At 37.0% G+C, this 24,079-nt stretch overlaps 1 protein-coding gene across 1 annotated transcript in view; it reads left to right on the forward strand.

Moving 5' to 3' along the window:
- The first annotated feature begins 977 nt into the window (after nucleotides 1-977).
- The window catches only part of LOC576118 (tetraspanin-1), a 45,138-nt gene continuing 22,036 nt past the window's right edge, over nucleotides 978-24,079 (forward strand). The window contains exons 1-2 of the mRNA XM_776459.5: nucleotides 978-1,164; nucleotides 21,790-21,844. The gene's annotated coding sequence lies outside the window, so the exon portion shown is untranslated. The remainder of the gene's footprint in view (nucleotides 1,165-21,789; nucleotides 21,845-24,079) is intronic.

Below are 24,079 nucleotides of genomic sequence, written 5' to 3' on the forward strand. Positions count from 1 at the left end.
CCTATTTTTTTTTTAGCCCGCCTCAATTTTTCATTCATTATTCGATGTTTTTTAAATTCTAAACATGAATAAATACATTTCTGAGGACATCTAATTAATGAGGCAACAAAACAATTTAATCCAAGTGAACCTTGCTTTGAGCAAATTCTCAATAGAGCTTGCACAATACATCAAGAACATGGCATTGACCCGTGAGCATCTCAATGTACAGGAAAAATATTAGATATCAAATAATATGAAGCCCCCTCATCCTCACTTTCAAAAATACCCAGACGAAAAACTAGGAACAACTTTATTTGGAGGCCCTACTTGAAGTTAGTTTGTTGAGAGCATTCATAAGAGGAGGCTTCTATATCAATTTTATCACTTAGTGTATTTCTTTTAAATCTTTATATTTCGTTTCCTTGTTTGAAGTAGTTTATTTGTCTTTTAGTGATCATCACGTTACCAAACACTTGGCCAATATCGGATACCAGGGATGGGATTTTTTTTATTTTTTAAACTTAAGCTGCGAGTCAAGAGTTGGAACAGGGGAACGTGACCCCACCCGCCCCATCTCACCTGCAACTGAACCAACACAATCTGACATAACTATAGTATACCAAAAAAGAAAAATGGTGCCCCTTTTCCGTGCCCCGACAGAACATTGTATGCTAACTTCTTTTTTCTTCTCGGATTTGTGCCCCCAGCACCCCACCATCGAAAACACACTTAATGGATGTCACACACTTTTCCTTGCTGAGGCTCTATTGTTTCCTCCCTCTTACCTCTCACTATCTCCTTTCGTTTCCTTGAAATGTACACTTAAATGTGAAGTAAAGAGGATCGCAGATTATTGGTTCAACCAAAAGGATACGGCGGAGTAGTTCTAGCACTGCATTACCAAGTGGCCACACCCATCTACGTAGCTTTATTGTCAAAATGCGTCCGCGCATGTCAACAAAAGGCACATTGCATCGTAGCTAGCTGTAGCTTAGCTTTACGTCCGTCGCGTCGATCATACGCGTTCCATATTACCGAAATACCACTGAAGGACACAGACACAACCTGTCACTTTTGGTTTGGAATTACTGCTCATTTGGCTGTTTCTGAGGATTCTTAACTGTGAAATAGCGAAGGAGGAGTGTTAGGTATTTAATAGGAATCTATCAATTAGGATTCGAGGTGAGTTTTCTCCAGACATTACTGAGTTGTTGTCGATTGCGATGAGATGAGTGAAAGTTGTCGCGGGATTGGGTATTTGAAATAGTGCGCCTCGGCTTCGCTGTACACTACCGCAGTATAACGGCAATTACATTGCTCGTTTTATCGCGAATGATTGTGTGCTATTCTCGATCTTGCTTTCCTTCTTACAGGTGTACACAGAATTGTACCCCAGGCCCCATCGCATCAGCTCAGGACCGCTTCCGCCCCCCTCCCCATCCCACCCCCTCTCTCCATCACAAATTCTTCTTGCAAATTTGATTAGAGAGTAGAGGGGTCTAGATCTAGAACTGTGTGACTATAGAGACGAGAGAATAATCAAGTTGTAGATTTCTAACTCAAACTTAGACTAGAGTCTAGATTCATTTTGTAACATAAATGATAAAGATACATCATAGAAGATCTAGATCTTCTAGTTCTTTTCAACATTAATTGTTATTGATAATGCATATATTTGTTTTTAGATGTTAATCTTGACTCACATTTTATTGATGATGAACAACTAAAATGATAAGCATTGAAAACAAAATGTGCAAGGTCAAAACTCAGAACAAGTTAAAATTGAAATGGAGTAGATCTAGATTCTATATTAATAAAGGTAGTAAGGTACTATTACTAGACGATGTCCCTTTTGCAGCCAACATCAAATTCTGTAGAAGTTTGCAGGAATTATGAATATGTTGTATGTACATGTATGTCCTATATATATCTGGGTCATTCCATCGGGTTGGGTCATAAATTGTGACATAAAGGTGCAAAATTCAGAGTTGGTAAGTAATTTTGTTATTGTTATATTCTGTTTCTAACACCAATCCTACAATAGATTCCATTGCAATTGTGTGTATTCCTTTGCACACTTTTATTTCATTTAAAATGAAAAAAAAACAGACACAACAAAATACCAACGTACATGTATATCATGGACATAATATTTTACTTGCTCATTTATTTTCTGACCTGAAACTTTGTCACAGTCTGTATACTCCACTTTTTTGCGTAGATAACATTAATATGATGGGAGCAATACAGTAGTTCAGAATACTTGAAACTTGAACTCATCAACATTATATCAATTTATAAACATGAAACAAATAAGGAACTAGCAATTTTCAGATCATGTTTTTTTCTTCTAAAAGGTAATTTTTTCTCTTGCATACATGTACGTATACATCTTGGCTGCATTCTAAAAAAATGTGCCAATTAATTGATGCATGTAACATGTTTAATGAGATGATGACACAAATGAAAGGAAACCTGCAAGATTTATGGTATACAGGTATATTCTCCTCAACACCTCAAGTTACCAATGTTACATGGACATCATGTCTAAGTAACATCTTTACTTTACCTTTACCCGAGATTCTGGAAGAATGCTGTGTTCTCAGCAGTCGGGCTTCCAGTTCAATTTCATTTTCTTCCTTCTCGTAGTTGGGTGTCTTCTTGGTAAGTTTGTCTGGCTCAGTTCTGCATCGGGTATTCTACTCATATGGGGAGCAGAAACGCTTGTCCTTCCATACTCGATCCAGTCTAGCTTTAAAGGCATTCACCATGGTAGCAGTGACTACCTCTTCAGGAAGTGTGTTCCAGGATGATATTAGAGTAGCTATCATCTTATACTCATTGAAACTTGACAGACTACATCAAATGTCATCTAAAATATATTTCATCTATTGAGCAGTCGATAAAAAAAACTAAATATTCATATAAGAGGTATAATGGTAGGTATTAACGATTAACTTTACTTATATCTTCTTCAAAATAGTGACTAGATTGGTAGATCTTTGTTTTTCCAGGAAGGTTTCAAACTTTTTATGACTTGTCATTTTGCCTTCCCTCTCTCTCTCTCTCTCTCTCTCTCTCCCTCTCTCTCTATCGGAGCTGAATCATTAGGGGAGGTAGAGAAGCCATGAATGAAATGGATGCAGCAATCTAATAAATGGGCATGAAAAGAAATAAATAAAACCAATGAGAAAAGAATATTAAATGAGATAAAAATACAACAAAAATGTTAGTTGCTTCTGTGACTTTTCGTTTAAAAATGTGTGCTCCGTTTAATTATTATAAGTACTTCTATCAGTGAAAAAAATACACGGGGGCTCGGGGCGAATTAGCCCCCGAAATGCCCAAAAGAGCCCCCGAAAACCAGAAAAGAGCCCCCATAAATTTGCATAGAGTTCAATGCAAAACAAATTTTAGAATGTTATATTCATGCAGGCAAGCTTGAAAAGTAGCCCCCGAAAAATAAATATTAATTTTTTCCCTGACTTCTATCTAGAATCTGTTGTAAAATCATATCGTAAGAAGGATGGAACAAACTACACAGAAGATTGCAAGATGGATCCGTGAAATTTAAACATTAGCAGTGTTAGCAGGTATTCAAATTATGCAAGGAAACCTGTTTACCTTCTAGACTTCACTGTCAAACACTATCGAGTTTAATACTGACTGACATTTTTTTTTCTTTGGTAATGTAACATACTTTAAATAAGCTGTAACAGGTACAGGTACATGTACATGAGCTTGTAATTGTGAAAATTAAACTGATTGAATCTTTGTGCAGCACAAAACATACGACCATTTACATGTAGTAAAAAGGTCTGAAAATCAGACTATTACTTACTGTAGAATCCTAAAAATAGTCATTTATGACATAAAATTGTACATATGTATATATATAAATAATTCATAAAATAGTGTGTGGCAAAAATAGTCAACTGTGACTGATTGCCAAAGAAAATCAAATCAAGAAAAAGAAGAAGGTGATTGCAATCACTGTTATTAAGTCTAATGGTCATTATTTTCCCACTAAAAGCCATTTTCAAGCCCTTTCGTTTTGATGAAAGTTCTAAAATAATATTTCCTTTTCAGATGCCGTTGGAATTTAACCTTTCCCTTTTTTGGCCACCAAATGGGACATACAAGTAGTACCTTTAAAGGGGAAGTCCACCCTGAAATTAAGTTAGTTTTAATAGGAGTAGAAAAATGAGAGAAACAAGTCAGTGAAAGTTTGAGCAAATTCCGATTAAAAATAAGGAAGTTAGGATTTTTGAAGTTGTGATCAATCAAACACAAATTGGCAACTCTATGACGTATCATGCGAGCTCAACTTCCATTTGCTCAGTACTAAAAAAATCTAAAATTTTCATTTTCCCTCAAGAAAAATTTCAACCATACATGCACCCTAAATATAATAATTGCAAATATGTTTCTATACTCCCTCTGCAAGGAACAAATATATATTCCGTCATCAATAACGAAGAAAACATGATTTTATGGAATATTATGCACAAAGCAAATGAAGGAGAGCTCGTATAATAAGTCACAGAGTTGCCAATTTGTATTTGATTGATCACAACTTCAATAATTCATAACTTTCTTATTTTCATTCAGAATTTGCTCAAACTTTCACTCACCTGATTTTCTTATTATTCTGCCTCTATCGAAACAAACTTATTTTGGGGGTGGACTTTCCCTTTAAAGTGATTTTCTCTTTAAAATTCTCTTGAGTATATCATTTATCCATGTAGGTCATTTTTATTTAATGTAATCACATTTAAAGCTCCTTAAAGTTAAAGTTCCTTGTTACAAATTACTTTATTCACCTTTTATAAGTAATTTTGTTTCAATAGTCAGAATGGAAATTGCATACTTTACATGTTGTTAGATAGCGCAAGCCATAATGTTTGTCCTTCTTTATAGCAAGTAGCAACAACTAATTTATGCAATTTGGATTCTACCCATTGAGATACATTTATTTGAAATAGATGATGAAATAATCTATCATGGCACTTTACAAAGGTATAAAATATGCATAAATTTGATTACATTACAAAATTGGACTATTCCAAAACTCTAATTGAGTAAATCTAGATGTGCTTTTCCCTATGGCTTCCAGTGTCCAGACTGGTAGGATGCAAATGCTAATGTGGTTAGATTAGCAAGTGTGCGCATGTACAACCTTTAAAAATGACGCCTGGAATACTCCCCAGGGAGTGGAGAATGTTCATACATTGTGTGCGGGTAAGCCTGAATCCAATGACCAGGGTAATAATACAGTATCTGTAAAGTGCTTTGAGAGGGCCTTCGTTCCTGAAAAGCGCTATGGAAGAACTAGCTATTATTATTATTACCGGTATTATTATTTCTGTAAAATGTGCTCTGTAACTCATCTTTATGTGGTACAGGTCAAAGTGACTTTCTCTTTCAATTCTTCTCTAGCACTTCCTTTGTTCATAACTTCATGCCTGAATGGATTTCTTTTAAGGGTGTGGAATTTGTGTGGGTGAGGAAACAATTCGTCGCTGTTTTCACGAAGTGACGGTAGTGAAAACAAATTGCATTCACTTTGCGTGACGATTTTCCTCTCTACCGTCACTTCGTGAAAACAAGGACGAATTGTTACTGTACAGTACATGTACTGTAGGAAGGAAATACAATCATGACTACCAGGACATGTACAGTTTAGATTAAAGATAAAGATCAGTTCTGATCATGTGATTACATTGTGAAAGAAACATTGTGGAATCGATCAGAAAAGGTTGATCATCTAGCATATAAGTATTGGTGTGCACTCTTCGTAAAGTTACAAGCACTGTACACAGAAAGATGTATGGGACTACGCATGCATGCGTGACACGTGCGTAATATCTATCACGTCCAAATAGATAACTAATTTACCAAATATATCAATAAGTAGGCGGCTTCTCAGCATAATTTGTACCATCACGTACAGTATTAGTCAAGACATATTCTTTCACATGATTGGTAATATTAAAGAGCTACCATTTCATTTTTTGAAAGGGGGGGGGGGGCGTTTCCAAAACTGGTCTTTACCTTTAAGAGAAGGTTATCATAAATAGTTTACTGATGACAAAGTGTATTATCTTTTACATATTGTTCACTCATGGGACAAACTGTGACCTCCACAGTTGACCTGTCATCGCCGCTTACATGTACATGTACATGTAGGGTACATACAACTTTATAGAGCAACTTAATTGTTACAAAATACCTTTCTGTTGTACTTTTCATGTACTGTAGATCATTTTGTACCAGGATGTATTTCAAACAATGTGGCAATGGCCCCCTACATGTACATGTACATGTATGTGCTTTTACATATATGATGTTGCATGTACAGTTATACCTTTATTAGAAGGGATTTGTGCCCTGCTTCCATTTTCCCCCTTCATTCGTACTTTTGAAATTAAAAAAAAGCAGATGATAATTCCAACAACCAACAACATGTACAATCATGTTTACATGTATATTCGCTTTATTTTGCTTACACATACATGTACATGTCTCAGTTTCTGTCTCACTCTGTCTCTGTCTCTCTCTCTCTCTTTGATTGTGTGGGTCGGTCACCTAAAAAGTTATTGAACCATCCTCTTTCTTGATTGTCAGATCTATATTTTCCCGCTTCCCTTCTGCAAAGCCTTGATTTGTATTGGTCCATGAATTACCTCTGTACAATTAATTCCTCTATTCAAAGCCAGAAGGGCGTTTATTCTGTTTTAAACTTAAAGGTAAAGAGTAAGACCAGTTTTGAAAACACCCCCCTCTCAAAAAATGAAATGGAAGCTCTATTACCAATCATGTGAAAGAATATGTTTTGACTAATACATGATCATACAAATTTTGCAGAGAAACCGCCTACTAATCGATATATTTGGTAAATTATTATATCTATTTGGAAATGATAGATTTAACGCACGTGTCGCGCACGTGTGCGTAGTCCCATACATGTACACTGTACATCTTTCTGTGTACAGTGCTTGTAACTTTACCAAGACTGGGCCAAATTTGTAATCATTTTGATGATTCCAGAACCTTGCAGTATATGCCAGATGATCAACCTTTTCTGATCGATTCCACAATGTTTCTTGCAATCCCATGACCAGAACTGGTCTTTATCTTTAAACCAGCATATTACCAGTGTGAGTCAATGCCGTTCTGGCTCCAAGCAGATGATATTATACTGCAGTAGTAAAATATGATACCATTACTCCAAGGGCTCCAATGATGGGATGTTGTCGTGGCAACACAGGCCCCGCCCTGATTCCTCACTGTGACTCATGACACCTCATCCTGATTGAATATTCATGAGGAGCCTGGGTTGCTTGGTTCGATGGTCGTTTGGCATATGTAGCATCCATCTCCATAGAGTACAGTAATTAGTCAAACCAGTCATATTCAACTCATATTGGTCTTGCCTCGATTTATAAGCTTCCTGTGGATTTTGCAAATTTGATTGCAATAGGCGAGTAATTAATTTCTACATTACTGTGCAGTGATGTATGGAATGAGTATTGTGTTGACTGTACATTTGTGAACTACACTGTACATGCATTTGCTCCTTTTGGTTTACATTCAATTTGAATTTGACAGTGGCGGTCTGGGAATTAAAATAAAAGTGATGATATTAAATAGAGACCCCCCCCCCCCCCCTTTTTTTTTTCCTTCATCATGAATAAAGGCCTGTCATACTCTTTAGTCTTCTATCTTTGACTCTTAACATCTTTTAACCACAGGTTCAAATTCTATTACTGAACTGACCTAACAAAAAAAATCATCTTATTTTGACCCTTCCATCATGGACAAAATTGATTTACCCCCCCCCCCAGTAGTAAAAGGAAAGACAAGCACACAAAAAAGTGGTGTTTTGTGCACACGAATATGTTTGTAAATCTGATGTACAGTATGGTAAAATATGTAAGATATAAACTGTCCACGAAAATCTTTAAAGGAAATAATAATAATACAAAGTTTTAAAAAATGCTGAAATTGACCCGTTTTGCTTTGCCTGTCCACAAACAAAGGAAGAAATAAGCAAAGTTTATTTTTTAAAAATTGACACAGTGGTGTTTGTGCAATCTACATTTGTACATCTACTCTACATGTACATGGGAAAATATGATTCACTGTACATCATCATGACTTGGTATAGGATAATACGGTAGGCCTATAGATGCATGTGTGCCTGCCTGCATGGTGTGTCAGCAATACCCTGAGGGATAAAGATGCCCTTGTTCAGGATTCAAGAAGGATTCTATCGGATTAAGAGACTGAATTTCTTTCTAATCTGCTGACATACCAGAAGGCTCTCTCTCTGTCCAGTGAAACACTTTTTAGACACTATCCAGATGTCCTTCAGTAGGGTATAGCATTGTATGTAGAAATGTACTGTAAATAGAGTACTCTCCATGTAATGAGGGGGGGGGGGGGATGTTTCATCAAGCTGTCAAATTGAACTTAAAATCGCTTCAATGGATTTTTAGGTCCTAACATGATTTCAATTTTATGCCCTGTTTTATCAAACTATAAAATCGACTAAAAATCAGCTAAAAATCGATGTGATGTTTGATGAAACTGCCGAAAGGATCTACAGCTCAAATTTAATTTGATTTTGATATTAGTTTTAAGACCTGAAATCAATTTTATGTGATGAACAGGAGCAGTCAATTAAATGAGGAAAGTTTCCACAGAATAATGAGAGATGTTTGTTCATAGAATCCCATCCTATGAAAAGGCAACTGCCATTCTCTTTTATCCCAGTATTTTGGAAAATGCTGTACTGTAGAAGGTCCGCGGGTCGAGTCCCGCCGCGGTACTAATGTCCTTTGGCAAGACATTGATCTACATGTACATTTGCCACACTCAACCCAGGTGATGTAAATGGGTACCTGGCAGGAATTAATTCATTGAAATGCTGGACCGCTGTATAAACGGCAGCTACATGTAGGCTAAAGCCGGGGTAATAATAAATGTGCCTCGGAATTACCTAGATAGACGGCGCTATAGAAATGCCTATTATTATTGTTACATGAATAGTATTACATGTACATGTATGTGTTGCATGTACCGGTACATGTACATTCTACTTTTACAGCACACACATGTCATTTACATGTACCCCTCATATCCCACCTACAAATGTATACAATTACAATTATTCACTCAATGCAATATTCACTAAGTGTATTTTAAGGCGGTGTGAATAAAGGTGTTACCATCAACAGGTGTCTAACACCTACTAGGCGTGTCCTCATCAGCCCAAGATTGCCAAATAGCCCGCTATTTCTGATTTGGGAAATAAGCCAGAAGTTACACATTGCGTCTTCATCAGCTCGAGACTTGGACCTCGAAACTAGAAACTCAAGATATTGCCAAGTAGTGCAATATTTTGCAAACTATCCCAAGATATCTTGGGATGATTATCTTGACCAAATATCCCGCTAATTGCAACTTTGGGCTGATGAAAACGAAAATTAACTAGATAAATTGCGATCAGGATGGTTCAAATAGCGAAATATTTGGCAATCTCGAGCTGATGAGGACAGGCCTCCTGTATATTGTAAGGCAGTGTGAATAAAGGTGTTACCATCAACAGGTGTAAAACACCCAATGTGAGATATATAGGCTGGTGGTGTAGAACAGCCCTTTTCATCCTCATAGCACCCTTTTAGACATACAGTAGAACATTTTGTGTCACCCCAATCCCAAATTCTTCATCCTCTTTCTAAATGTTGTGAGCGATGAGCAAGGAAGAAAGGACAGATTACATGCTCTAGCAGTTTCTGTTATTTGTTTTTCTCGAAATCAATGTTATTCCTAAACAGTATTTTTGAAATTTCTCTCATGGCCTGGCACCTCTGGGGATGTCCTTCGGCAGTCCAGGGTGCCACTGCAGCCCAATTGAAAAACGCTACATTAGGCGCATTTATACTGTCAAATACCTCATTTTGAAAAGTCGCGATGTTTCGTGCACCCGGTTACACTTGTGCTGAAACATCACCGACGGAGCTGTTCAGCGATGTTTTGGCGTGTTTCGGTTGGTAATGCGCATGTGCAGTCTTCCCGACCTTTGACCCCGGCCTGCTATAAGATTTTTAGCGCGCGCAATTTCCAGCTAGCGCTATAGCTAGCTAAATAGCGATACATCCCATGCGCATGCATGCGATATGTTTTGTTTATCTCGCGTGTAGTATTTGAGGCAAGAGTGGATAAGTTACGAAGTACGGACTACGGCTGCTGATTCAGTTTTCCCAAATTCAATCGAAATCTAGTAGTAAAAACGATATGGGAAGGTTAAGAAAATCATCGTTGTTAATTGTTAATTTCATGCTTTCACTCATTTCTCTGAAGCCCTTTTCCCCACGTTTGCAGGGACGCTTGGAAGTCTGGTGGAGGAGCTCTCCCTGCCTCCACATCGAAATCAAGAACTTCATCTCATCATCAGTCCAATGGGAATTAATTGTTCACTTCCATATTAATTAATCTAACAAAACACTCAAATACTACTACTAGACAGATATGGCCAGACGGGAATAACGAAGATTGAATAAAGGATGAGTTAACGGAATTGGAACAAACGGAGCTGAATGAACGGATAACACGCGCGACGATGGAAATGCTATAAATATCACACGGGAAGAACGTGGTTTAAAAGAGCGCGGGTAACAATCCGGAAGTGCCGGAAGTCACGTGCCTAACATCGCGATGTTACAACTGCGAGCGGTTATACTTGCCAAACACGCCAAAACACGCCAAAACACGCCAAAACACGCCAAAAGATCACACTTCGTTTTGGAATGTTTGGGGCTTGGCATGTCTGCCGGTAAAGCGTAGTTGCCCTTGGTAACATCGCGGCCAGGCTCCGGTTTGGCATTTTTTGGCGTGTTTGGATGACAGTGTAACTGCCCCTATTGTAGAACATTGTGTGAGATAATGTGTTGATGTGTTTTTATGGAGTGTGAAGAACACAGAAGGCAGTTGTGCAAATCACATAGAGAGAGGAAAACAAAAATGATCAAAGGAGACGCAGAGAAAGAGAAGAGGGGAGGAGGGGAATTAGAGAAGGGAAAAGAGAGAGGGAGACAGAAGGAAATGAAAGAGCATGAGAGATGGAGATAAAGAGAGAGAGAGAGAGGGGAAAAAAGGAATGAGGGAAGGAGAGAATTTTGCTTTTAATAGAGGAGGTGGAGAAGGGAAGCCGTGAGAGAGAGAGAGAGAGAGAGAGAGAGAGAGAGAGAGAGAAGAGGGGGGGGGGGGGGAGGGGGGGGGGGGGCAGAATAGAAGAATAACTCGATGACAAGTGAGAGAGAGAAACAGATGAAGACAATAAACATGTACATGTACATACACTGTGATAGACAGGTGGCATAAGAGAGGTGATCACATTATGATTACTTTTCAGCAAAGCTGCAGAAGAGAAATTTAAAAGAATGAATATTAAAATGAATGAATGAATTGATTTTATGATGTACATGTAAATTGATAAAAATATAAAAAAAATCAGGTCATGAAGGGTTAAATGATTAAATAAATACAGAAATAGATTATGAATGATTATAATATGATTAATTAATAATACAAAATAAATAAATAAATGAATGAATAGATAAAATCCAATTAAACATTTACATGCCCTTGTTGTAGAAACTTTTGTAAAATGAACCTCGTTTTACAATCTTGATCATAGTAGATTTGCAAAGGGCTTGGATAATCAGAAAATGAGAGCCTGGATACATGTAAGTGTGATGTTATGAAGGAGTCTGATTGGTAGACTAGCGACACTGCATAAGCCGTACAGTGTAACTGAGGAGACGTACAGCCACAGGAATAAATGGTGAAATTATGCAGGATTCTACTCAGAAACACTGGCAAGATTCGAGGCCTCTGTATGAATAGAGCGCAGGCTGGGAGCAAGGGAGGCGCATTATGCACGCACTGCTGATCCAAACGTGTACAGGCAGGGGAGTCGTGGTGCGAGGCGAGGGATAATGTTTTCTACGATGCGAGGAGGAGGAGGAGGATAATGGAAGAGATGCGGAGAGAGAGAGAGAGAGAGAGAGAGAGGGGGCTGTGGTCTTGCTTGTGACCTGAATTTATGGAGACGTTCGTTTGTTATTAACAAGGGGCGATGGTGTTGTTGTGTGTGTGTATGTGTGTGTGTGTTATGTCCACAGTGTGTATTGCATTCATTTATGTTCTATTGATTTTGTGTATTCCTAATACTCTGTCAAGCCAAAAGGATATTCATGTACATGTATGCTGTAATCTGCAGTAGATATAGAAACAGTATTTTCACATGTACTCTATGTAGGTATCTTCTATGATGCTTCATTTACTTTTGTGATTAATATTTATGGAGCTGAATTTGTGAAATCACCAGGAAACCTGATGAAACTGTTTATCAGAGCATTCTGTACATGTACAGTATGTATTTTTAGGCATATTGTAATTACAGCTTTTGTTTTCTTTAAAGATGCTTTGAATTATTTACATGTAGATTTGGGGAACTCATTTTTATGGTTAATGGATAGTGGTAGGGTGTGGCCCTGGCCTGGGAGGGGATGGAGGTTGCATAAATACTTACCGGTAGATAAACTGTGTCATAGACACATACATGCACTTTAAGCTGCCTGAGAGAAACGGGAGGGGGAGGTCTTTTCACTCCTTTTGGACCACCAGTGCAATGTTACAGGTTGACATTAATCACACACTAATTAATTGATATGATGGTGGTGGTTGTGGTGGTGATGAGGATGATGGTTATGGTTTTTATGATAGTGATAATGATGGTACTTGTTGGGAAGGTGATTGTAATGATAATGTACATGTATACCGGTAGTACATGTACAGAGTACAGTGTACATGAAGGCTACAGTGTTGTACATGTATATACATGTACATGTATATACATGTAGACTGTACTGTATGCTGAATTTGCAAGCCATGAAAAAGATTCTCCATTACAAATACTAGCCTTTTACGTACACATACTGTACATTTCCACATGTACTGTATATTACCAGCAAGTTTTGTATTCATTTCCATAGCTCCTTTACACACCAACCTGTTCATGTTGGCCTGCATGTACAATGTACTTGTACATGTACCTCCATACCTGTTGCCTTGAGGCTTGCGAGCTCTCTGTACACATACCAGTATCTCTTAATGCAGTCCTATCATTTTGCCCAAGTGAGTGGTTTGTATGTCATTGCTATCCATCACCACCTTGTGCTCAAAATACTCTTCCAATCTTGCTTCCACCGCTCAGTCTCATTTTCAGGCTTTGTAGGTATTTATCGAAAGTGCTGTTCCAATTCAGACTCCAGCACCCCGTCTTATAAAGAGTTGATATGTATGCCATTGATATCAATACCAACTATGTATAACAGACTGCCAATTTGCGATTGGTTGGAGGACTTGTGATTGGTATGGATTAATCGCAACTCTTTATAAGACGGGGCCCAGATGTACACATGGTGTAAAAGATCCCCTGTTTGTTCAAACTTCAGGGACCTCCTACATGTACATGTACAATTATCTGTGCTTTTGCTACCGGTAAGATAATTTCTTGCAGTGGTTTTTTTTTCTTCTACATGTATCTACAGATAATTATTTTGTTCATTTTTTTTTTTATTGGGCCTCTTTTCATTTTGATATTCCAGTACGCTTCACTCAAAAGTTTCATGTACATGTTTACAGCACATACATGCACATCAAATTTTAGAGTGAAGCAGACTTGAATATCGAAAACAAAAGAGGCCCAGTATTATAAAAAGAAAATGAACCAAATAATTATCAGTAGATAGAAAGAAAATTCACTTTTAGGTTTCGCCAGCTTTAAGTTACAGTGTCAGACTGCTTGCTTGGTGTATACATGTACATGTACGGCAGTTTAAAACATTGAGCAATCGTCGCCGTTGGGGTTCCTTGTAAAGCCTCATTGTTATTAAAACATGTACAGTATCAGTACATGTACATTTGTAGCTTGTGTTACTTTGAGGTTTTGCAAACTTAAAGGGAGAGTAGTCAATGTCAATAAAAAAGTCAGTGAAAGTTTGAGTAGAGTCAAATGAATACTAAAGTTTTGAATCCTTGAAGGTGCAATCAATCAAACACAAATTGGCAACTCAGTGACGTACATGTATCTTACAAACTCCCCTCCCATATGCCCTGTACTAAAATCCATCAAAAATGTACCGGTATCTATTATTTTCCCTTAAAGGTAAAGACCAGTATTGGAAACGCCCCAATTTCAAAAATGAAATGGAAGCTCTTTTTACCAATCATGTGAAAGAATATGTTTTGATGATAACAAATTTGCCGGGAAACCGCCTACTAATTGATATATTTGGTAAATTAGTTCATCTATTGGTGTGTGAGAGATAAAAATGCATGTGTTGCACACGTGTGCGTAGTCTCATATTTCTGTGTACAGTGCTTGTAACTTTATGAAGACTGGGCCAAATTTCTTATCATATCGATGATTCCAGAACCTTGCAGTATATCTATGCTAGATGATCAACCTTTTCTGATCTATTTCACAATGTTTCTTTCACAATGCAATTGCATGACCATAACTGGTCTTTATCTTTAAGAAAATTTTCAATCATACATTCACCACAGATACAATTATTTCAAATACAGTATGTGTCTTTACAACCCCTGTATGATACAAAGCTAGTCTATCATCAATATTACAAAGAAAATGAATGTTCATGAAACTTTCTGTACAGAGCGAATTGGAGAGGAGCGCGCAAGAGACGTCACAGAGTTGCCAATTTGTGTTTGATTTTCCGCTACTTCTAAAATTCATAATTTTCTTCTTGTTCATTTTTCTGCTTCTATTTAATTAACGGTAAACCAACTTAATATCAGGGTGGACTTCCCCTTTAAGGTTTGAAACCATGACAGTGCCCTATGCACATCGCTATTGAAGCTCCTCCTTGGCTTGTTTTGACAAGGCTTATTGGAGAAAATTGAAACCCGAGCCGCCTGAGAGGCTACTGGCTAGAAGCGTAAAGGAGATCGTTCATCACCCTGCGAGTGGGAACACTGATCCCCTAAGGAGTTATATTCCTATTGCTATAATGATGGAGCATTATCTAGTGCTGATGAGGTGAATTGCAAAGGGGTGTGTTTACATCTATCTGTTAAGTCCGGGATCATAATTTCTTTTTTTCATTTGGGGGGGGGGGGGGGGATTGAATTTAAATTTAAATTTGGATAGTGTTGTGTTTTTTGGCACCCTAGCTGTTTAAATTGTAAATTAACGGGGGTCTGGATTTAAAATCTAGGTCCGATTTTGAATTTTGTGTGTGTTTGAGCAGTTGTTTTGTGTGCATTTCCGCTGGTCATTTTTTTGTTAGGTTCTTTAAAATATGACCACGTAGTCTGTCAAGGAACTAGAATTCTGGAGCGATTAAAACTCTGTGAACTTCAAGTAGGAGTATAGGCTACATAAACACATATCAATATAATTAGATTGCAAAGGGAAGTGTTCATACTGTACCAGCAGTTATAGTTTATATTCCTGCTGGTCATTGTATTGCCACAAGTACAATGTACATGTTCATCGTAATCTCTCACAAATGTGAACACTCAAGTGATATTCCCTGAGGGCGTTATTCCTAATCAGTGATCATCATTTTTATAGTGATGATGATTTTGCAAAGGAGCCATGTTCACATTGAGCGGTTTAGTGCCATTGCCTTCTCTGGTTTGGGTGATCTCTCGCAAGTTTGCAATCCAGACTAGGACTAATTCTGAAACCACAGCCAAGCTAACAAAACCGAAAACAGACGGAACAAAAGATACAACACTGAATGACCTAGAATCGGTTGATTTAGAGTTGGTTTGGTAGTATACAATCTAATTAGTCTAAATAAACTGCAAAACTTGACCTAATTAATAATTATACAATGTACAATGCGCAATTGTAGAGTGCATCGCGGAAAAAACAAACAGTTATTGTGTGCAAAAACTACATTGTATGAGCTGTATTAATTAACATTACAGTGTATTTAATAATTCCTTGCTTTTCATAAAATACTTGTGGAACTAATCTGCTTTCAAATTGATCGCATGAATCCATGCATGCTTAGCTGGACAACATTGTTTTGAAAATGGCGTGTTGAAATCCATACAGTATGTGTCAGATTTGGGCACAAATACAATGAATTACTTTAATAAACATGTAGCTCATACATGTACATGTACAACCTGTAGTTTGCTCACAACAATCTTTTGTTTTTGTGAATTGTTTTTTCTTGGACGCACTGTACATGTTGATGTACAGTAGATGTATGCATTAGAAAAATAATCCTTCATATGAAGAGAGTGCCTCCTCGTTGTTTACTTTGTAGGTGTGTCCTGTTTACATGTTGTGGTTTCATGTGGAATGTCTGTTATTTGTATTTCTGGTTTTGACAATGTTCCGTATACTTGACCTTTTAGGGAGTGCCATGTGATGGTGCAATGTTATTCAGTCTAAAATACCAAACACTGAGTCTCTTCTCATTCAACCGTAATCCTGTGTTTGATTAGTGATGGAAAATAGATTCTTACTTGATCAACTTAAACATACATGTAACATGTCATGCAGGTCTACACACTTTTACATTTAGGTACAATGTATTAGCTTAGTGGAATGTAGTGGCATGGAGAGATGTGTCTGGAAGACCAGGACGTAAACTGCATAACCGTTGAAAATCATAATTTCATTTTCATCACACGGAGGTAGAACCACATCATTAGGATATGGAGTTGATACATGTTGTATGATGCTTGATACCAGCTGAACTTTCAATCAGATAACAGATGTGTCAAAAAAGAACTTTTTGATTAACAGACATTAACAGGATATACTGTACATGTATACTTTGATCCTGTACATCCGTTATAAAACCATTAATTTCCTTGTGTCTTTTGTCCAATTGTCAATGGGGAAATTCCCAGAGATTATGTTTTGCGCCCATTGTTCATACAAGTTGGAATTTAGTCTCAATAAAATAATAAAATACAAACAAGCAAGCTTGTAATTTGACCAATTTGGATTCAAAGTTGAAAAGGGGAATAAGCCATATCAGAGATAGCACCTGAACATTTGACCTCCAAATATTCACAGATCCTTTAAACCCCCACTTCAGAGCTGCCAAGTGCCACCCATTCTGTTTTTGGCGGAATTACTGTTTTTTTCTCCAAATTACGGTAGTTTGTTTTTCTTCATAATTTTTTTTTGTTGTTTAAGAAAAACAAAATTATTTAATTTTTTAAAAATACAAACCGCACGTTAAACAACTGCCCTAAAATGTTGATTTGATCACAAATTCAATAGAAAACTTAGTTTAAAACATACTTGAAGAGAAAAATATTCTCAAAAAAGAATGAAATGCTGATACATGTAGTACCAAAATAACCCCCCCCCCCCCCCCCCCCCCCCCCCGAAAAAAAAAATTAAAAAAAATACCTGCTTGTATGAAAAAAAACAGCATGAGGAATGGACATTTCTGCATTGGAAGTGTTTCGCGCGTGGTTGTAAGTTTCGTTTTAATGAATTCCTTTTATTGTTGCTTGAAACTCATTTTTTTTTGCCATCATGGTTCCTTTTTTTTTGCCATCATGGTTCCTTTTTTTTTTTGGTCGCACAAGGTTGGCAGCTCTGCCACTTTGTATATTTTAGAATATTTTGATCAATTACTTGTTTTCTGGTCTTTCTGCCTTTATGTACAGTAAGCCTATTTGAGGTGAATCATCTGAACCTTATTGAAACCATAGATTAAAATCTCATTGTCATTACTGTCAGCTTAAGTGTGGGTTTCACTTCCACAGAGGTTATTTCCTTGTCAATAATACGTGTATTGCTTGTTTGATTTAGAACAGGATGAGAAATAGTTTTTGTCAAGGTTACATGTACAGTACACATAGATTTGATGTGATGTAGTAAAAGTATTTCAACATGTGTACATGTATGTACATGTACAGAGTTCCAAAATCGTCCTACAGAGCAGGTAGAAAATTGAGCGGTGAACATTTGAACATTTGTGAAGTGACAGAAAGGTTTGTGACAAAAATTTATATCCTTTTACTATTATGTTCTATGGGGAAATTGTTTAGAGAAACTCTAGCACTTGTCAGGTCTGGAATTATGGAGGAAATGATTTTAGCTTTTTCTTAATGTGTCGTGTGACGACTACATATGCGATGGGTCGAATCAAGCTTAGCTTTCATAATTCACATGTACATGTACAGATTATAGTTAAGAGTACTCAGTACTTAAACTTATGTACAGTGTATATTGTTCACTTGAAGATAATATTAGTACATTACTACATGTGCAATCTACTGTCTAATTCCTTTTTTAAACCTAGCATAATTATTTGTATTGTAAGTGAAACTCATTTTTACATTTACATCAATATCAGTATTTATAACAAGGGTTCTCAAACTTTTTCTTTAACAGTCCAGATGTGATTTCCGTGAAAGCTAAAAGGTCAGAAACAATGGCCAAATTTAGTTTACTAAATCAAGTATTTCCATACATAAAAGTTTGTGACATTATCACACATATTTCTTTACATGTACTTGAATTTCAAGAGTCCTGACGTTGAAAGTCAAAAGTGGAAGTTCCGTATGTAGAGTTTAGCGGTTGGTAAAGTGCCACTGTTTCCCAGCAATAAGCTGCAAACGTTGGCACTAATGAAGTGATCACAAGACGAACGCATTGATGCAAACGTTCAGACAATCTACTCCTAAAACAGTCATTTACAGTAATGACGCATGCAGACAGGGCGGGCCGGACTTCGATTTATAATTCCTGTAATAAACTCTTGTCATTTATATCAGCACAATTTTATGGTGTATACCGGTATTGGTGCGATAGAAAATAAAAGCACATCTACATGTAGATCTACTAAAGATTAATACAGTGTGTAAGTCAATAAATTTTGATATGTTACGACATCTGTACTTGGCCATAAAAATACATTTGAAAATGTGACATGAAGTATGAATTTAATCTGAAAACTTACTTTGTCATGAATTCCACTCACTGTACATAACATTTAACTCCCCGAATGTGCATACATGTATATAATGTACATGTACATGTAGACTACATCTAGTGTAAACACACAGTGTCAATACATTTTACATTGCTGTTTATAGAATTTACTTTCCAGGATGGAATATACATGTGTAGACTATTTTACTACCTCTCATTTTTAAAATAAATATAATGCTTCCTGGGAAAAATTTCAATTATTTTAAACACATTTTTAGGTTATACCCAGTAAATCAAGATCGCGTGCTCGATATGTAATTGAAACTCATTTGTTTAATATTTCATTGGAGGAGGAACAGCATTTACATTGCCAGTATCTTCCTCTTTACATGTACAGTATGTGCAATCTGAAATCACAGGAATCTGATTAAAACCTTCTGAGAGGTTACCGAAGTTGATTTAAAGTCCCTCTAAAGTGTTGAGAGGGGCTTTAAGCTTAGGTAATAGTGATTGGTTAATGGCTGGAGATGGGAATTTGGTTTAATATCTAGGTGAGGATTGCATCATTGCAGTGAGGATTCAGATACTATTTTCTCCCTCATTTGGAGCCCCACATCTCAACCAGGCCAGTCAGCATGAGCCAGGAGAAGGCAATGAACCAGGCTCAGACCATCACAGCACAACATAATCACTCATCATATACTAGTCTCTGAATTCAGACACATGTTAGGAGAGAAAATGTAGAAGGGGTTCGGGATGGGAAGTGAGTGCAATTTGTCCCTTCCTAAAAACAAATGAAAACAGAACAACTCAGTAATTCTTTACAAAAAGTCAAATTGAACAACAGCTCATCACAGCATAAAACATAATCACTCATCTGAGACTTTCTGTCTTTCTAGAGTGGGGAAACTTTGTCATCTCTTGCTCTTGCTCTTCCCCTCCCTCATCTCACTCTCTCTCTCTCTCTCTCTCTCTCTCTCTCTCTCTCTCTCTGTCTGGCTCTCTTTTTCTCACCCCCCCCTCATCCCCCCCCCCTCTCTCTCTCTCTCTCTCTCTCTCCCTTCCTTTCTTTCATCCATTGATTCTCCCATGTTTATCAGAGTTTCTTGAGCAGCCAGTGTTTATTATAAACTGTGCAACCTGTGAGACTTGACATGATTAATGGTGCCATAAAGAAAGTTTATTAAACCACACCCATGGGTCTCCTGGATTCTCTGGCATTTCACACACGATCTAAACCTGCCGCAGTCAACCTCACATTGCAGTCCCTAAACTTAGCTTGTTTGAAAAGAAAACAGCGAGGGAAAAAAAGACACTTCATTATTTTAAGAGTTATTTCCTCATGGAAATTAAATACGGTGTCCAATGTTGAAATTGATGTTCTTCCAAAATATAGTTTTCTAACATAATAAAGTTTATCTCTTGACACCTGTAGTGATAAGCTTTAGAGATAGGGGTAGCATTACATTGTACATGTGTACAATATTGGAGAGCAGAGAGAGAGAGAGAGAGAGAGAGAGAGATGGAGGATAGTAAAAGGGAGTAAACTAGTTGAAGGAAAGATGTAGAGGTGATGAAGGGAGGGAAGGAGAGATGAAAGGGAGAGGGGAGATGCATTTGAATACATGGTATCTGTGCATGTAGGCCTACATTTTAATGTTATATTTATTCTACTTTCTAGATATGAGATATGAATCATCAAGTTTTCATTTGAAGGGGAAGGGGATGGGTAAAATTAAAACTTGACTCCCTTCTTCTGTGAACTCATTATAATCTCAACGGGGTGCGGCCATGTTGTTTAGCCCTCCTGCTGGTAGGATGACATACAGTGCAGCAGACATGTAAAGCCAAGTCTGTACATAAAACTGTATAGACTGAGCTCCAGTTTAATATATAAACCCCAGAAAGTCCACCCCATTATTTATGTACCTACAATACATGTAGTACTGGTAGTGGGTTTTTAGGTAAAAGCTTGAAAATGAGGAAAACTGATGAGTGAAAGTTTGAGCGAAATCTGATAATAAAAGAAAGTGACACATTTTTAAAGTTGTAATCAGTCACAGAAACTCTGTGGTGAATTTCTGTTGTTACACTGCAACTCTGTCATGAATTTCTGTTGTTTTGTTGTTGATAAAGTAATAGATATGATTCATACAGGTGTTGAAAATTGACCTCGCTCTCTGAGTCTCTGGAGCACTTTGTAAATCTTCTACATTATGCCTTCATGTGTAAAAAGTGAGAATTCAATCTAGATTTAAAGATGAAGTTGAGTTCTGGTCATGCGATTGCATTGTGAAAGAAACGGTGTGGAACCGACCAGAAAAGGTTGATCATCTAGCATATAAGAATTTGTGTGTATTGCAAGGTTCTGGAATCATCAAAATGATAAAAAATTTGGCCAAGTCTTGGTAAAGTTACAAACACTTGCACAGAAAGATGTATATGGGACTACACGAACAAGTGGCGTAAAAAGCCGGCCCCCCGATTTTTACGATGTTACATGCATATTTAGAATATGAAGGCATTTGAAGAGCCATGCTTTTCAGGGAACATGTCTTAACTGATGTTCTTCCACACTTGCATAATAAGAATGAGTATTGCTCACAAATTATTTTTCACCCGATCTTCCCAGAACTCAACCTTCTCTTTAAGCCGAGTTTGTTCTGAACTCGAGTGTAATTTTGTATAAATGTATTTTAAAATTGTGTTTTCAATCTTTAATTTTTATCACTAAATACATTTTCAGCTTTAATCCTATTCTTATTTTTGTTTCTTTCCCTTCCTGTTCTCAGGCTAACTGATTCTGAACTCAAGGCGAGCCAAGCTTGATTTCCAGCTCATACAAAGGTAATAATGATTTTATTTTCACACATGAAATTCCTCTATAGGTGTGTTTGAGTGCATTTCCTGTTTTCAGCTCGATCTGCATGCTTTGTTTTGGTAATGATGTGATGAAAAGAAGAAAACAATGAAGTCAACTTGAGATGATTACTCTTGGGTGTGTTCTCATATTACTATTGATACGTGACTGATATCTTTAACTTGATCTTTGTCTGTGTCAGCAAAGTAAATATGCGTCCTCTTGATCTTTACAGTGCTAGATCTGCAAATTGGCATCAACTGAAATTACAAAGAAATCTGATAGATTAGTATAGTGTCTTGGACCCAAATAGTTAAACCCCTTTTGTGCTACAGTTTATTTGCACTTGTTTAAAGGAAACCAAAACCTTCATACTCAGTTACTTTTATTGTAAAGTTTAAGATATTTGAAAAATATCAGTGAAAATTTGAACAAAATCGGGCAAGGAATAAGGAAGTAAGAGATTTTTGAAATGACTAGTCACTAGAGGGCGGTATTCAATTTGATGACATCATCTGTGGACAACTCTCCATGCCTTTTGTACATCAAATTTCATGTTTTTCCTTCTTTCTTGTGATTGAGATAATGTACTCCCCTGAAAGCAAGATATAGAATGCAAAATGATATTCTACTTCACATGTCATGAAGTCGGATCAAGAACACAAATAAATACAAAGAAAACAAAAAAATTGTGAAATTTTATGTACAAAAGGCATGGAGAGTTGTTCACAGATGATGTCATCAAATTAAATACCGCCCTCTAGTGACTTGTCATTTCAAAATGCTCTAACTTTCTTATTCCTTGCCTGATTTTGTTCAAATTTTCACTGATTTTATTCAAATCTTTCAAACTTTACAATAAAAGTAACTTAATATGAAGGTTTTGGTTTCCTTTAACTAAGATTTCAAGTGTTCAGCTTGGAATAGACTGGTTTACTAAATTTATGGTTGTTTCTTTCCTGGGGACCTAGTGACGAGGTATTCCATTAATGAACTACTCTATAATACTTGGATTCCATTCTGCATACATTACGTGTTGCTATGTTGGTCAATCCTCAGGCAAGCTTTCAGGTGTTAAGGAACAACTTTTGTTTAAAAAGTTTGCATAGAAAGTTGAATATGTTAGAAAAAAAAATGAAATGGAAAAAAATGAAATGAATATGTTAGTAAATCGGTTTATTGTACTGACACTTTGGATCAGTGAGGGTACATGTCTCTGTTTCTGAGAGAAAAACGAGACAAAGTAAATCTTCATAGTTCAACATACGTTAATTCAGCACTCAGTTTCTCTCACTTGATTCACTGCCAAGGCACAGAAGAGTTTCAATAACGAAACGGGTTGGGTGCTGATAATGATTTAAAAACATAATTTGTATTTATTGTTCTTCTGTCCTTTTCTGAATGATTAGCTCTTGTCAATCTTCCGTCTATAGCCCCTCCCTCCCTCTCTCTCACCCTGCATTTCCAATAACAATTACATACATGTTCAAACATCAAGTACTATTATGCTAATCGCAATGCTTCACAGCGCACAGTTGATCATTTCATTTATGAGGTTGCTATTCATTGTGAGCATGCATTGCACATCCTTTTTTGTTTCCTCTGAAAGCAAAAGGCAGTTTTAAATCCATGTGTGTTTCACTTACATGTACATTGCAGTGTATGGGGCAATCTATATTAGTTTCTGTTCCTAACATTGTACAGGACTAATTACCTCAGCTCCTAATGAAATGCATTGCAGCGTGATTGCTCCCGTATTCCTGTCAGAAAGTCGCCATGGCAACTTGTCTACAATCCTGGCTATGAAGCCATCTACATGTATAATGCATTGTCTTTCCCAAGGTTGTGACTCCAAATTGATTTTTGTCACGCCTCCCTCGTGTGCCCTCGACAACGTCAGGCAGCACCTGGTGTCACTACATGTACTGTATGTGTCGAGGGGAAGGCTGGGTGTCCATTCGGTTTTTGAAATCCACTATGAAAAAATTAATCTATGATTATGAATAATGTACGTATACACAGAGATGCAGAGTTCAGTTTTGGACCTTAATGTACGTACATGTAGCTATACATGGTCCCTGTTTGAATTCAGTACATGTTTGAAAGCCTACATGTACACATGTAGACATTAAATCAAATTTACATTTCATTAATCAAGAATGATAATTCTGTTGTTTATATTCCTCAAGATGTTTTTGCCGTAGCCCCGGTACTTATAATAC

Source organism: Strongylocentrotus purpuratus, unplaced genomic scaffold (genome assembly GCF_000002235.5).
Source record: "Strongylocentrotus purpuratus isolate Spur 01 unplaced genomic scaffold, Spur_5.0 spur5_scaffold_18, whole genome shotgun sequence".
NCBI classification, from domain to species: Eukaryota; Metazoa; Echinodermata; class Echinoidea; order Camarodonta; family Strongylocentrotidae; genus Strongylocentrotus; species Strongylocentrotus purpuratus.